At 34.6% G+C, this 17,271-nt stretch overlaps 1 long non-coding RNA gene across 1 annotated transcript; it reads right to left on the bottom strand.

Moving 5' to 3' along the window:
- Positions 1-7,231: 7,231 nt before the first annotated feature.
- LOC127162088 (uncharacterized) lies at positions 7,232-14,283 on the bottom strand. The gene is made up of 3 exons (XR_007827257.1): positions 13,971-14,283; positions 11,710-11,800; positions 7,232-7,930 (listed from the first exon to the last, which is right to left on the bottom strand). It is a non-coding gene; the product is annotated as an uncharacterized LOC127162088 (long non-coding RNA).
- Positions 14,284-17,271: the final 2,988 nt, after the last annotated feature.

The raw sequence follows: 17,271 nt of genomic DNA, 5'->3' as shown, positions 1-17,271 counted from the left end.
TAACCAAAGTATACTAGAGACTTTTCATTAAGACCCTAAAGAATCATATCACCTTGTGGAAAATGGGCATCCGATGACCCCTTTAAGTCTAGGAATAAGAGTAACATGGCATCATTCTTAGAATTTTGACACAATTAAGACTAAAATTTTACTCTGAGCGGCTTTATATATATGGCCCCTGAACATATTTTTATAATAAAGTTGCGTGTTGGGCCATATTGAGTGTTGCATTTTTTCCCCATTCAAAACTATGTAAGTGACATGTCTTGGGTATTTTATAGTCTTTGGTTTTATTTACGATAAAGCACGGCTCTAACCTCTAACCATCCAACAGTTTTGTGTATCACTGAGCAACAACCTTAGCAACCACCCTTAACAACATAAACAATCAAGAAAACAGCATCAAAACTATTCCATGCATTATGTATTTCGGCAGGATTAACAGCTTGTTATTTATTTAATTTAGTATGAGTGACCCCTTCTGGCGTTTTATTGGATCTTTCATCTTTAATTTTGAGACAACACCTTTCCCCATCACAGATACTCATGTGTGTGTGTCTGTGTAGAAGCCCACAGTTTCCAAAGTGAGGAGGGAATAATATTACTGTATTTTTTGTTTTTCTGTTTCAGGTATGATTCTATATGTCCATATGTCTACTGTAATGACATTTGCAAACTTGTGTTGTGCCGCAAATCCGTCTCTTTTAAAACTGAAAGATGGGAAATAGAGGTTTTTTCAAGCTGAAAGATAAGCAGATACATGTATGTGACAAAATATCATATATGGTGTTAAAAAATAAATCACACAGCGGATAAAAAGAATTCCTATTCTCATTTTTCTATTTTTCTTCTATCAAAGGATAAGGCATGTTACATTGGAACATTCTCTTTCCATTTACTGTTGCTGAACTATTTTATAGCAGTCTGTGTTTTTGTTGTAAGTATTGAATATTGTCACACCCCTGTGGACTGTCTATATTGGTTTATCCCTTCTGTGCCCTTATATGGTCTTTCCTGTTCCGTTCCTTGTTAAGTCATTATTGGTTAATCACCCACACCTGTCCTTGTATCCTTAGCACCCCTTTATAAGTTGTATTCAGTTCAGTGTTTGTTGTTGGACCTTAAAGTATGTTGGTGTGTGTCTCCCTGCTGTTCCTATCTTGATGTACCCTTGTTTTGGATTTTATTAAAGACTTTTCATTATATTATGTCTTTGTTCATTTCAGTCTCACACAACCATGACAAATATTCTTCGGGGGAAATGTATCAGAAAAAGTATACCTTTTAATTAGGAAATGTAGTGGAGTAATAGTGAAAGTTGGCAGAAATATAAAAACTCAAGTAAAGTACAGATTCTCCCAAAAAAATACTTAAGTACTGTAACAAAGTATTATTACTTTGTTACATTACTTCACTGCATATGAATCCATATGTTATTATAATAATAATAATACAAAATCTGAGGTTCATATGTCCATGTTAAATATTTAAATCAGCATGCATTTCAGTTTCAGAATGGTTTCATGCTTATAATCACTAAGCATTAAGGAAAAATGACTAATAAAATAAAGTATCAATTTGATTCTTTTAAAATTATTTTCTTTTTATCACACAGCTATTTTGTTTCTAAATGGAAAATTGACACTGAAATTTAGCCAAAGCTGATGTCCAAAACACTGAAGTCATGTCAAGTCAAGACGTATTTGTTGAGTGATGTGGCTTTACCATATTTGTGTCAGGGATCAACGGATATATCGATTTACCAATATTTTTCCCGATATTTAAGCATTTTACCATAATCAGTTACAGGGGCGTCATTAGGGCTAATCATTCGAGGCTTGAGCTCAGAAAGATTTTTCTCTAGCCCCGAATGTTTTTGTATCGCCCTATGATTTCCGAGCAATTCACTGAATTTGTCAAAGTTTGAATGAATGAATCAAAAGCTGGTCATTACAGTTCAATCACATTGCGATACAGACTATCTGTAAATATTATGCTGCAAAATACCACTTAAATATGAATCCTGCCTATTCTGTGTGTCTCTTTATGAATGAATGGTGCAGACGCAGGCGCGGTTTCCTTTACTACACATACGTGCCAGTGTAAAAGTTCGGTTTAGTTTGTAGACATTGTGCCAGAAATACATCACTATCATTCAGTAGGTGTTTTGAGAATTGCAGGTAAGATCGCCATGCATGGCTAAAGCCCTTGCTTAGCTATAATTAGTAAACTATCAATCAAGCCCTGAAGCCAGATTCAGGAAGATCTTGGCCAAGTTCAAGCTCAAACCAGTGCTCAATGTTTTGCTACGGTTTCCGGGTTGAACGACATGTTTCCTGAAAACGATGTGCAACGGGGTTTGAGATACGTTTTCTCTTGTTTGGTGGGTGTACTATACATGTTTATATATTTTGCTATTATATTGTGGAGTAACACCTTCATAAACTTTTCTATACTCCTCTGATTATATAATGGTAAATATTACAGTATCATAGCACAACAACAGTGATCAGCAATAATGACAAGCCTAATACTGTTACTCACAATAAAAATAATAAAGTCATATAGATCATGACACAGCCTCGGAGGTAAGGAGGGGATTATCCTTCACCTGAAATGTTTGTCTTTTCATCCTGAAATGCGAGACAAATGTTGGATGACAATAATTAGGAACCACAGTTTCCACAAACCCCTTCACTCGATTGGGATGTATTTCATCAGGCTCCGAAAATTCTTCAAGAAGAACACAGAGAATGGCCTTCTCAGCTGCCATAGTTGCAACTCTTGCGCCATCAGAACAGGGTGTTCATCGCACCACCGTTTCCATTTGAAAAACGTTTTGCAACGTTTTGTCGGGGCTGAACGCAAATATTCTATAGACATTTGACATTTTCATTAAAACAGATATGTTATATTTATAGAAAAAATAAATAAATTACAACTTACATGCATCTGGTCTGTTGATGAAGCCATGCCTCATGTGACGTGAATTACGGATCGTCTTTTCACAGGCGTCAAGTGTTTGCGCGAGCAGGTGAGAGAAGATAGAGCGCGAGGGCTTGTATTGCATGCAGATGACGTTGTGCACACGCAAAGGTTTGAAATGAGTTTCACATTTCCTCAGGTGTAGATCTGTTTTCCTCTCGTGGACGTGATTTACCACGTACACCAGCATCAGTGGTGTGCTCGGTTATTAATGGCATAGATTTGTTGTCGTAGTTTTCATGCTGTTTTATGTCTGATGATCGTGTTAGATTACACGTGGAAGCATGTTGTTTAGGTTTCTTCTTCACTTGTGTTTTTTGGAAGTTCTGTACAGAAGATCTGTAATTGCACCCCCTACCGTATAACAATGAAAACACAGATTCTAGCACAAGTATATCTCAAAATATATATATATATAGACTTTTTCTAAGTATAAGTCAAGTATACCTAAATGTCATTTTAAGTATATTTCTGAGAAGTACATAGCCCGCTAGAAATTTTATGTTCCCAGAACGTCCTCAGGACGTCCCCATAACGTTCTGAGACAGTCACGATGTGGAGTTCTTTAAAGGTTTGGGGGACGTTATTTGGAGGACCTTCACAGAACATTCAGGACGTTCTTGGGACGTTTAGAGGACCATATTTTATTTGGAAATGTCACGTCCCCCAAACCTTGTCAGAACGTCCACGCTGGCGTCAAGGACGTCACCTATTAACGTTCCCAGGACATTCTGAGACGGTCATGATGTGAAGTTCTTTAAAGGGTTAGGGAATGTTATTTGGAGGACATTCACAGAACATTCAGGACGTTAATGGTTCGGATCTATATTTTATAACTTGAGCCAATGAAAAATAAATAATTTGCACTAAACAATATTTCTATGAAAACTGTTTTATTAAACCTGGCATGAAAGTATATTTTTCTTGTTGAAGAAAGTCAATTAATTTAAATTCTAGTTCTGATCTAAATAAAAAGATATAGATTTAATCAAAACAAAATTTCCCATTTAAGAAATAAGATTATAAATTATTTAGAATTACTGCAACTGACATCCAGTCACAGACGAAATCAACTGAAATAAAAGACATTAAATTTCTTAAGATCTCAGCAAAGGAGGATTAAACAACTCCGCAAACAGTTTGACTTTTATTTGTCATGCAGAAGTTCTTACTGAGAATTAACAGAGGTTTGTTTTCACAGTTTTAGTGAATTACATTTGAAGGTTACCATTTTGGTGAATAGTGTTTGCTTTAGTTGGTCACTTGGTTGTTGACATTATACCACTGTTATATTTTTGTTCTTTTGCTGCTGCAATTCTGTGTTCAGAAAGCACTTTATGAACTTTATGATAGCAGAGCAAAGTAAGATAAAATGCAATCAGGTAATGCTGGCAGAACATTTATATAGTGACTTCACTTATTGTTGCATTGTGTATTATAGTAGCTCATCAGTGTAATGATTGTGTTTTTGACCATGTGAACATATTTGTTTTATGTACAAAAAGATTGATTTACGGCACACGTAGACATGAAGAATCGGCATAAGAATCTCAACAATGGTGACAATTAATAAAATATTCAGATAAACAGATCTTTGAACATCACAAAACAAGCTACTAATAAGTTGCATCACAAATAGCAAAAATTAAAGCAAATAGTAAAAATAAAAGAAAATACTAAGATAATTCAGGTGCATAATTTATTCATGTTGTAATGCATTCTGGGAGCCATAATTGAGTTTTGATTGGAGTTCCCAGAATGCACTGCAGCATGAAGCTTTTTGTTTATTGTCACCATCATTGAGCTTCATGTGCTGATTCTTGATGAATGTGTGTGGTTAAACGGAACAGATGTTCAAATTATCAGATTAAAATGTTTTAATGTTTTAACTTTTATCAACAATATAAAGTTATTTTTACAATTAAATGCTCACAGGCTCAGATTTTGGATGAGAGCAGCATGTCAGACCAGTACATGTCTACATTATTGGTAATAATCAGCCAACACTACCTGATTGTGTTTTCTTTTGGGTTTTTTTTTACCATAATGTGTTTTGCAAACACAGAGCTACAGTAACCAGAGAAAAGCTAATATTAAAAACTCAAGGGTCAAGAGCCCAACTAAAGCACACACTGACCACAATAATGGTGACTTCAAACAAACCATTCAACATCTAAACCTCTGTTCTCAATAAAAACTTTTTTAGACATATGACAGAAATTAAGTCAACCTGGTTAGTAATGAGTGAAGCTGGTGATGCTGTTTGTGGAGTTGTTTAATCCTCCTCTGCTGAGATCTTGAGAGATTTAATCTTTTATTTCAGTTGATTTTATCTAAGGCTGTGACTGGAAGTCAGTTGTAGTAATTATAAATTGTTTTAATACATTATTTCTTAAATGGGAATTTTTGTTTTGATTAAATCTATATCTTTTTGTTTAGATCAAAACTAGAATTTAAATTAATTGACAACAAAAATATACTTTCGTGCCAGGTTTTATAAAATAAGTTTCATAGAAATTTGTTTATTATTTTTCATTGGCTCAAGTTATAAAATATAGATTTGAACCATTAACCTTTTTTTTTTTTTAATTGGATAAATGAAAACATATTGTTTAGTGCAAATGGTTATAAAATATTTTTTTTATTTTTTTTTTTTTTTTTAATTGGATGAATGAAAACATTTTTTCAGTGTTAACGTCCTAAATGTCCTCTTTGTAACGTTGTTATGTGACCACAGAATAACCAATATAGAACGTCCTCCTAAAGTTGTGTTGTCAATGTTATTATATGACTAAAAGAGGACCATGTGAGAACGTTCTGTTAATGTCCTAAATGTCCTCTTTGTAACGTTGTTATGTGACCACAGAATAACCAATATAGAACGTCCTCCTAAAGTCGTATTGTGAACGTTATTATATGACTAAAAGAGGACCATGTGAGAATGTTCTGTTATTGTTAATAAATGTTCTTATGTGACCAAAAAATAACCAAAATGGAATGTCCCCCTAAAGTCTTATAACGAACATTGAGTACCAGCACTTTCGTAACCAAAAGAGGACGTTTTAGGAACGTCTCCAATGTTCTGTAAAGGTTAGGGACATTCGTCACCTTAAGAGAACTTTTAGGGAACGTTGCGAGAATGTCTCCTCCTACGTGGGTAAGAAGTAGACAAAGTATACTTTCCTATACTTTTATTTAAGTTTAAAAGAAGTATAGTAATAGGACACTTGAATAAACTTATTTTTCATAAGGGAGGCTATAGTTCTGTGTAAATGCATAAACAGCACTTTGTCAGAATCTAGAATGACAAAACATTAGTAATTCTGATATAACATACCAGTTGAGAAATGCAATAAAATACGTTTTGAATTTTAGTATTAGTATTATCCAGTGAATTATGCTTCACTCTTTTTATTAAACAGCTTATAAACCTACTAAAACTGTACTTTAAAATTACATGTTGATGCCAAATTGAATCCACCTCAGACAGGTGGGTTGAAGAAGTAACAAATTTATTTAAAAATTTAACATATGCAAAATAAACAACTGAAATAATGATAAATTGAAAGTGAGAAATTACAATTAAGTTTCAGTATGAAAATTCAAACCAATAATTTCAAAAATATGTTGCATAAAACCAATTTGATCAAAGCTATTCTTAATCAATCTAAAATCAAGCAAATTAATCTCAAACCTCAAAGTCCTACAAATCTGAGAAGGTTAAGTCTAAGTTCTTTGTCTGCAGGTGCATTTATACTCTGTATTCTCGAGAGGGTTTGACACCACCCAAAAGAAGCAGTTTTCCTGCTACGTGACAAACTGTGATATATTAAAAGGTCAGTGACGACTATATGATCTTGTGATGTCTGAAAAGAATAATTATACTCTGTGGTTTTTACACTCCCCAGAAGTGCAGAATGAAAATTTGATTCATTCATATATCTAAAAACTGCTGAAACTCAGACAAGTGCAGTTTCTTAGAATTAAAAATAACAGACCTATGCACAAGACGTATGTTAGGCCGGAATTAAAACTAGACCTAGCTAACCACAAGGACATAGGCCAAGTACAGACTGTGCGGGTCTATTATATATGTGCCAAAACTAGTCACGCAAAGAGCTCATTATGTTCAGTACATCTAGTATATGATTCTTATGAATTGTTAATACAGAATATTATCAGAATAATTCATAAATATTTGCATAGTTTGTTCATAATGCATAACTCCTTATATGAATATGTACATTTCAAAATCCCAACACATCACATTTTTAAGACTCCTGTCCTTTATTTTCTCCATTTGAAAAAAACAGACATTCTACATTAAAGACTGCTAATTTTCAACACTTTTAAGATGACTGAAAGGAGGAACAATCAAAGTGAAGTATGGACTTCCATCAGTCATTTGTTTACTTTATAACAGTAAATAACTATTGGTTTTGCATATCGGTTATCAGCACATAAACATGCAAATAATCTGTATTGGTTATAAAAAAAAAAAAAAAATCAATATCAGTCAATCACTAGTTTGTAAAACTATCAGTTGTGATACATACTTGCCTGTTTTCACTTAGCCCCCAGGAAGCTTGTAGATGCTCCACATCCACTAACACTAATTTGGGACTGTTTCATCATTAGCTTCTTTACGTTCTAAAGAGTGACATTGGTTTAAATGATGAAACAGGTTTGTGGTGTTGTCTGTCTTTAATGGCACAAGTCATCTGCACAGTTTACAGTGTACATCTGTGTTGTGTTGGATTGCAAATTGCCATAATATCTCCAAACTGAAGTTGATTGTCCATTCTTGTCAACAATGTCTGTGTCTTGTAGCTGGTTGTGGCGGCTGCATTTTCTTCACTATCACTAATTTTTCTTACTCCACTCCTCCAAGCCTGTCGGCTACTGTGACTGAAACAATACCAGGTACAGCACCTGGACACCCGGTCTGCAAGACACATGTGCATGAACATGAATTATGTGAATAAACATAATATAGAGCATTTAAAAATCTGTTGTTATCATTAAAAATGATATCACAATAATTATTATAATTTTATCATCCAGCCCTTCTCTCACTCTCTCAAACCTGCACTGGAAAAAAAAAAAAAGAAACTTATTTTAATGGAAAATACTAACAGAAGTCTATGGAAAGTCCCCACAATTCACAAAAACAAACGTGTGTGTGTGTGTGTGTGTGTGTGTGTGTGTGTGTGTGTGTATATCATAATTGGATTGTTCATACTTGGTTTTGCTTTTTACAAAAATAACATCAAACCTCTTTCAGTAACCATTTTTTAGTACAAAATGATAACAACAATAAACAATAAACTTTAAACTATGTTGTAAGATATAAAAAAAGAGTAGAATACTAAAATTTACATCTTAGTTTCTCTTAGTTTTTCTTTTTCTTTTTTTTTTTTAATAAACCATCAAGATTTTATTTTTTCAGGTTGTACACAAAGATATCCACTGCCAGTTTGAAAGTGAAACTTTGCAGTGTCCATTAATATGCATTTAACCCCATGATCTCAGCATCACAGAACAGCTTGATTCACTGTGAATAAAGCAAATTGCAATTTAACAGTTGTACCATATTGCAATATTGATTTTATTTTGAAACATATTGTGCAGCCAACCAACTTCTCAGCTTTCACCACTTTCACCATGAAACCAAACACTACCAACACGACACAAGCTCTTTGTGAACTCCCTGCCAATGAGGTTTTCATATTCGCATATTCACTGCTTTTTCTCATCAGTCTGGTGCTGAACTGCATCACGATGCGGGTGTATTTCTTAAAAACAAATAATACAATTTAAAAGTTTATTCTAAATTGGACAGGCAACCAGTGAAGGGTCTTCAAGAGCGGAGTGACATGACCCCTTTTTTTCTTTTTTTACAGGTATGTGCCAAAAAATTAGAATATCGAGGGAATAATTATTATCGAGCAATAATTTGTTTCAAATAGTGAAACTTGTATGTTATATTAGTTCACTACACACAAAGTGAAATATTTCAAGCCTTTATTTGTTTTAGTTTTGATGATTATGGATTAAAGACAAAAAAAAACAAAAAACAAATCCAGTATTTCACAAAATTAGAATATTTCATGTGACCAATAAAAAAAAAGGATCTTAAACACATGATGGCCTTCTGAAAAGTGTGTTAATGTACTGTATTATGTCCTCAGTACTTTTGTTGGGCCTTCTTTTGCACTAATTACAGCATCAAGGCGGCGTGGCATGGAGGCGATCAGCCTTTGACACAGTTGAGGTGTTATGGTAGCCCAAGTTGCGTTGATACTGGCCTTCAGCTCGTCTGCATTTCGGGGTCTCTGTTCCCTCATCTTCCTTTTGACAATACCCCATAGATTTTCAATGGGGTTTAAGTCAGGCGAGTTTGCCGGCCAATCAAGTACAGTTATTCCATGGCTATTAAACCAGGTACTGGTAGTTTTGGCTTTGTGGGCAGGTGCCAAATCCTGCTGGAAAAATTAAATCATGATCTCCAAAAAGCTTGTCGGCAGCAGGAAGCATGAAGCATGAAGTGCTCTAAAATTTCCTGGTAGACAGCTGCGTTGACTGTGGACTTGATAAAAGACAATGGACCCACACCAGCAGATGACATGGCTCCCCAAACCATCACTGACTGTGGAAACTTCACACTGGACTTTAAGCAGCTTGACTTTTGTGCCTCTCTGGTCTTCCTCCAGACTCTGGGACCTTGATTTCCAAATGAAATGCAAAATTTGCTTTCATCTGAAAACAGGACTTGGGACCAATGGGCAACAGACCAGTACTTTTCCTCCTTAGCCCAGCACAGACGCTTCTGACGTTGTTTTTGGTTCAGGAGTGGCTTGACGCATGGAATTCTACAGCTGTAGCCCATGTCATGTAGACGTCTATATGTGGTGGTTCTTGATGCACTGACACCAGCCTCAGTCCACTCCTTATGAAGCTCCCCCAGATTTCTGAACCACCCTTGCTTGACAATCCTCTCAAGGCTACGGTCATCCCTGTCACTTGTGCACCTTTTCCGGCCACATTTTTCCCTTCCTCTTAACACTCTGTTAATATACATTGATACTGCGCTCTGTGAGCATCCAGCTTCTTTTGCAATTGCCTTTTGAGACTTTTCCTCCTTATGGAGGGTGTCAATGATGGTCTTCTGCACAACCGTCAAGTCAGCAGTCTTCCCCATGATTCTGAAGCCTACTAAGCCAGACTGAGACAATTTAAAGGCTGAGGAAACCTTTGCAGGTGTTTTGCGTTAATTAGCTGAATAGATTGCAACACAGGAAGCCTACAATGTTGAACTTTGTCATGATATTTTAATTTTGTGAAATACTGGATTTTTTTTTTTTTTTTTTTTTTTCTTTAATCCATAATCATTAAAATTAAAACAAATAAAGGCTTGAAATATTTCATTTGGTGTGTAGTGAACTAATATAACATACAAAGTTTCACTTTTTGAAACAAATTATTGAAATAAATAGACTTTCCCTCGATATTCTAATTTTTTGGTACATACCTGTAAAAGAAATTTAGCAGCAGCGTTCTGGACCAATTGAAGACGGGCAATTTGAGATTTAGAGATGCCACAATATAAAGAGCTGCAGTAGTCTAGACGTGATGTAATAAAAGCATGAACGGCCACCCAAAGTCAGTGTGAAAATGTTTGATTTTTGCAAGTGTGCGTAGCTGATAAAAACTATTAGAGACGTTTTGAACGTACTATTTAAATGCATTCGTTTACTGGATCCTTAGACTGAAAAGTGTACAGGGGTTTACGGTTTAAGAAATTTCCGATTATAAAAACCTGTTATTTGTTTGTATTTATTTGTAAAGTGTTGTTTTCATTACTGACATCAATCAGCATTACTTTACTAGAAAAGCCAGTTTGAAATTGCTGGAGAGACAAGAGGCTGAATATTTCTCCTCTACTCAGCCAACATTCTATCATGAGACCCGTGTGGGCCCCATATGGGCTGTACATATGGGCCCTACATGGGTTTGTACATGGGTTCAATGTGGGCCCCATGTGAATTAGCCCATATGAATCTCATATGGGGCCTTACTGGGGTTAATGTGGGGCCCAACTGAGCAACACATATAGTTCCGTATATCAAATACTTTACATGTTTGTAAAGTGTTAAACACCAACGTTGCCAGATTAATTTAAAACAGGGTGATACCATCCCAACAGCTGGTTTTTAACATTTAATAAAAAACTGAAAAAAAAAAAAAATCAACAGTCAAGAAATAAAAACATTGTCATTACACACCATGTTACTCCAAACCCATAAGAAAGTAATTCATTTTCAGAACATTTTTCTGTCCCTTCATTAAAAGTCTGTTCACTCTAACCTCCGACACTCCAAAACAGTTAAAAACATCATTTGTGTTTCAGAGATGAATAAAAGTCTTATGGGTTTAAAGCAGGGTGTCAAACTTCCAGAGAGTCACAGCCCTGCAGATTTTAGTTCCAACCCGGTTCCAACACACATACCACCTAGTTTTCAAATAAGCCTGAATGACTTGATTAGCTGGATGAGGTACTTTTAATTAAGGTTGGAGCTAAATCCTGGAGTTTGACACCCTTGGTTTAAATCAATACAACAGATAGAATACATTTTTTTTTTTTTTTAATTTTGGGTGAACTACCTTTTAAAACCAGAAAAAAAATACTTGGTCTCAACACAATTTGTACTGATGGACACATACAAAGTTGATCACAGTCCTGAAGACTGCTGTGACCTGATTGCTCTCTTCTGCCCTGTCTCTAGCTCCCGTGAACCATTCTTCTTCAGTCCACCTATAAAAACAAAAGTTTACACATATAATCATCTGAAATGTCCAGCCACATACTTCAGTTACAGTTTATTTTATAGTGTCCACGTCACAGTGTAGGTACATTTATGTACTCAGTAATATTATTTAACAACATTTACTTACTATAGGGTTAGTTCACCTCAGAATGAGAACTCTCACCCTCATGATATTCCAAACCCATAAAACTTGTTCATCTTCTAAACAGAATGGAAGATAATTTTAATGAAATCTGAGAGATATATGTCCCTCCACTGGAATGAATTTCTTATGGGTTTGTGCTGACATGAGGTGACATGAGAAGCACACAATGACCGTTTTCATGGGGTGATACCTTTAGGGTCTGGATTAGAGACTGGTTTAGATTAGTTGCATAAATTAATGCACAATGTATTTCTATAATAAGTATGTGTAAAATGTAACATGAACACTGTAAAATAGAGTGTTACCCATATTTGTTAATATTTACTGCTGTACACTGAAAAAAATGGTGATGGGCATATGCTATTCATCAGAGGCTGTTATTTATTGCTATTTAATATAATTATTTAACTCAACACCACAGCTCATTTATGTTGCTTAATAAATTGGATTAATGTAGCTAGTTAATACAATTAATTACTTATTTTAATGTTTAATTATATGTTCCCCTCAGTGTGCAGGGATGATGATGAGCAAGGAACAGATTGCCAAACACAGTATGTATGTATGTACGTATGTGTATATGTATATATATATATATATATATATATATATATATATATATATATATATATATATATATATATATATATATATATGTGTGTGTGTGTTTGGACTTGTTTTTTTAATCATTGCTACTTTTTGTATTTTTCAACTTGCTTTAATCAATCTTGTGTACATATGTAAATATGAACAACATGAATTTGCCAGCAGTTTCTTGCAAAATCTTATTTAAACGAAACTTAGATACTGCTTAATTTCAGTCTGTGTCATTTATGTTTGTATAATTTATTTTGTGATCTTATGTTTGTGCATCCAGAGGGAACACACATTCAGATAACACCTACAAATTGTAATGCAGTGCTGCATGTATTTATGCATGAATAAAACTGGAAAAGTTAACTCTTTATGTGTGTGTGTGTGTATTTAAGTACTAGAAGCGCAGTCTTTTATGGGAAATATATTTAAAATAAACCCTTTTTTCTTTCTGTCTCTCTTATCCTAAATTCCCCTCCCTTTAGCTCTCATAAACAACAGCTTCGAATGACTTTATTTTTTATTGTTGTAAGGCTCTTAAAAAACATAAAACGATGACAAAGCAACACAATACAACACCAGAGAACAACATAAAAAATATTTATTTCTTTATTTGAACATGCATCTAATGACAATTGAGTTAAACTGCAGTCAGTGAAAGTTATGAAAAGTTACGATGCAGCAAGATACACAGCAACTAGGGACACAGTTTACAGCTTTAAATTAACGACAATGAGGAACAACAGAAATGTGTTCGATTCGTGCTGTTCTTGTTTAGTATCATTCTCGTTCTGATAAAAGCACATGCAAAAATAGAAGCATTTTAACCTATTATGTGAATAACATAAACAGCTGTACATCTAAACGGGGCGTATGAACATTCGGCTTTATTACCTTATTTAAATAATTCATCAATCAAAAGCTGAAGAACAGGCAACACACTCCATTCCATTCGCTTGTTCGTAGTTCAAATGGCCACGCCCACCGAGGAACGAATCTATGAATATTCGTACTAAGCCCGCCCATTTTGAACCGTTTTTCACGGGAACTTAATATTACACAACAACAGCCGCTTTGTCGCAATGTACACAGCTTAAAGCTGTTGCAGCACAGTAAAACAACGGTAACATCCGGTATACACGGTTCAGTTTCTCATCATTCTGACTCCTCTAGTCAACATACCGACATACAAAGAAAAAGATTACACGCATTTCGAACTCTCAAACGTTAATATACAATGACTTTTTATAGGAGAGGCTAAAGCTAGTAATGTTAGCCAACAAAGGCATAAACGTAACTTTAAAAAAACAATGTTGTTTGATATGACAAGTACATAAAACCTGAGGCAAAATATGCACATTCAAATACTGAATGCCTACTCTAAACTAAATTTAATTTTCAAGTTTTAATTAACTTACCTCATTGCAGAGCTCAGATCCCATCCACAGCGAGAGACAAAATGGCGATGGACGCGAAGGTTTTCTTCCCAAAGGGGCGGGGTTTATAAAGAAAGCATAACTACTTAATTTAGCTTCAACATGATTAATTCTATATGATTGAACATCCTTACAGAATAAACACATGGTACATGATTAAAATATGTTTAGATAAAAAGCATAAATTAATCATGTAAGAAATGTGAAATGCATATTTAAAAATCCAACAACCTCCCTATTGCCTTTTTTCAGTGTACAAAAGAGAATAACAAGCCAAATATTAAACTGATGCTTTATGTCTCGCTAACATTACAAGCTTGAGCAAGATATGAACATGACTACAATATATCTACAGTTTTAAGGGCATTTCACACGGCGCACAATGTGAAAAAGCGGTGTGAAATGCTGACAAATGTGCTTTCACACAGAGCGTGAAACCACTGTCTTCTGCTAATTCACAGCTACATGCTAACTTGTGGCGACCAACAATGCAGTTTTCCTCAGATATGTATCTCGTACACGGATTTAACATCTGCTGCTTAATATACATCATTAAATTAAGACAAACCCTGGTGAAAAAAACAGCATATGCTGGTAGGTATGTTTTGATGCTGGAATGCTGGTTAGGTAGGTTTTGATGCTGGTTTAAGCTGGTCCTTTGCTGGTTTATGCTGGTCCTTAGCTGGTTTATGCTGGTCCTTTGCTGGTTCATGCTGGTCCTTGACCAGCAACATGACCACCAAAAAAAGGATACATCCTAAAATATAATTAGAGGTACAATTTGCATCAAACTACACTTGAACATTCATGTATTTGCTTAAAACCCACTTTAAATTAGGGGTGCTTCGTTCAGGATGTTTGAGGCCGAACACTGATTGCTGACCAATCTTATTTAAGCCTTTTTTTCATCATGTATAATTATTTACAGTGATGATCCAATCAAGATTTTTTTTGACATTTTTGGCCTAAATTTTAATTTTGAAAATTAATACCCCTCTAAGGTATGGAAGCCCGTTTCCACCACTGAATTAAAAAAAAAAAAAAAAAATATATATATATATATATATATATATATATATATATATATATATATACACACATACATAGCGACTTTTTATCTTACAATTCGGAAAAAAGGTCCAAAAAGTCGCAATTGCAAGATATAAAGTCAGAATTGTGAGATATAAACTTGCAGTTGTGAGATATAAAGTCAGAATTGAGAGATATAAACTCGCAATTGCGAGGAAAAAAGGTCAGAATTCTGCAACTTTATATCTCGCAATTCTGACTTTTTTTCTCGCAACTATGAGAATTTTTGTTTCTCATCATTTGCCATACTTTCTGGCAAAGCACCATAGCAAACCACAAGACGTGATTCTTACAGTATGGTGACGCATTGCTGCCACACACATATTTTTTTTTCCACTCAGCTATGTCGTAATAACGAGATCTTTTCTCTTAAAACGACATATTATGTCATAAAAACAATATGATTTTCCTGTTATAGAAGATATATTGTTACATTATGTGAGTGAGCTAAGCGATTGTCCGCGATCGACTCTGGGCTTGGGATATTATTTGGATGACATAAGTTTGATTTAACAGCAAATCAAAATACTAACAGAAAGAAATAAAGGCAAAATGTTTATGAAGAAATGTTATTGTGACTAATTTGCAGAGCGGTACAGATGAACATTTATTCTGGATGATGGGACAGACAGTATAACGACAGGTCGAGTTGAAAAGTGGCTTTTCAGGGCCGCCCACGCACAAATATTAAAGCATAAGCTCTCTTTTTACCCATGAACAAAAAATAGGAAGAATCTGGCTTAATTTTTTTTCCCCCCATTTTTCAAAAAGAACATCATCATCATCATCATCATCATACAATCAAACCATTTGTCATTTCTCTTTTATTTCTTTCTGTTAGTATTTTGATTTGCTGTTAAATCAAACTTATGTCATCCAAATAATATCCCAAGCCCAGAGTCGTAATTATTCATAAATAACAGTTTTGATCTGATCATCTTAAATGGGTCATATCCTCTGGGTCTGAGTGCAGTTATTGTAGACAGATTAATTCTAATAGTCATGCCGCTACAATTGAAACTATTACATTAAAATACTTAAAACAGTGTATTTCTATAACTTGAGCAATGTGCAGATCCTCCTTTATGTCAGGACTGTGGCGAAGGCAGTGCAGACAATCGCTTAGCTCGCTCACATATTGTAACCATATATCTTCTATAACAGGAAAATCATATCGTTTTTATGACATGTCGTTTTAACAAGAAAAGATTAAAGTTGCAAGAAAAAAAGTCAGAATTGCAAGATATAAAGCCTGGTTTTGTGAGCTATATGTGAAGCGACCTTACTTACGCCAAGCCTTACTGGTTTGGAACAACATGAGGGTAATTAATGACAGAATTTTTATGTTTGGGTAAACTAACCCTTTAATGAAACAGTACAAGACAAAGAGGGAAAAAAAAATATTGCATTAGTCTAGTATTATTAGTACTAGTAGTAGTAGTATGAAAAATGAGAATTGTGAAATTTTACTGTTATCTAAAATATCACTCACAGCCATATACATTTAGTTAAGCAAAATAATGCGTTTTTGGAATAGTATAGCTCCTGACCCCAACTAGCATCACTTAGAGATAACAAGTTTTAACTTACAATCTTTCATGCTTCTTTGGCACTTCAGTGTCAGTTTGTAAATCTGCGGTATCCTCTGCCCTGCTAAGTTTAGCTCTTGCTGCAGCATATGTGTCTGTAAAACAACAAAAACAACAACAACAAAAACAAATACATTTAAGAACAAAAGACTGACGTTTGGAAAATTTTAAACCAGATGGTTCAAATTACCTGCATTTCATATGACACATATGTTGTACTTTGCCCAGTCTGCAACAGGAGCCACATATCCATCAGTCATAGGGAGAAGAAACGTTTTTTTTAAAGTTGTGCCACTGGAACAACAAAAAGCTGGCCGGTGAGTGCTGAGACAACAGTAATTTTCAAACTTGAAGAAGCAAAAGGGTAGTCAAATAAATTATTAAAGTGCTCCTATTATGCCTTTTCAAATATGATCTTTCATGTAGTGTGTCATGTAGCTGTATGTGAACATAAACTATCTGCAAAGTTATGAACCTGACAGTGCACGATAAATAAAGTTATTGTCTATCAAAAAAAAAAAAAGTCGGCTCACATTTGCCTGAACGAGTCGTCAGGAATTTGAATCTTTTTCTGTTACGGCCATACCTCACGAAGTAACACATTT

Source organism: Labeo rohita, unplaced genomic scaffold (assembly GCF_022985175.1).
Source record: "Labeo rohita strain BAU-BD-2019 unplaced genomic scaffold, IGBB_LRoh.1.0 scaffold_833, whole genome shotgun sequence".
Classification (NCBI taxonomy): domain Eukaryota; kingdom Metazoa; phylum Chordata; class Actinopteri; order Cypriniformes; family Cyprinidae; genus Labeo; species Labeo rohita.
This window is presented reverse-complemented; position numbering and strand designations above follow the sequence as displayed.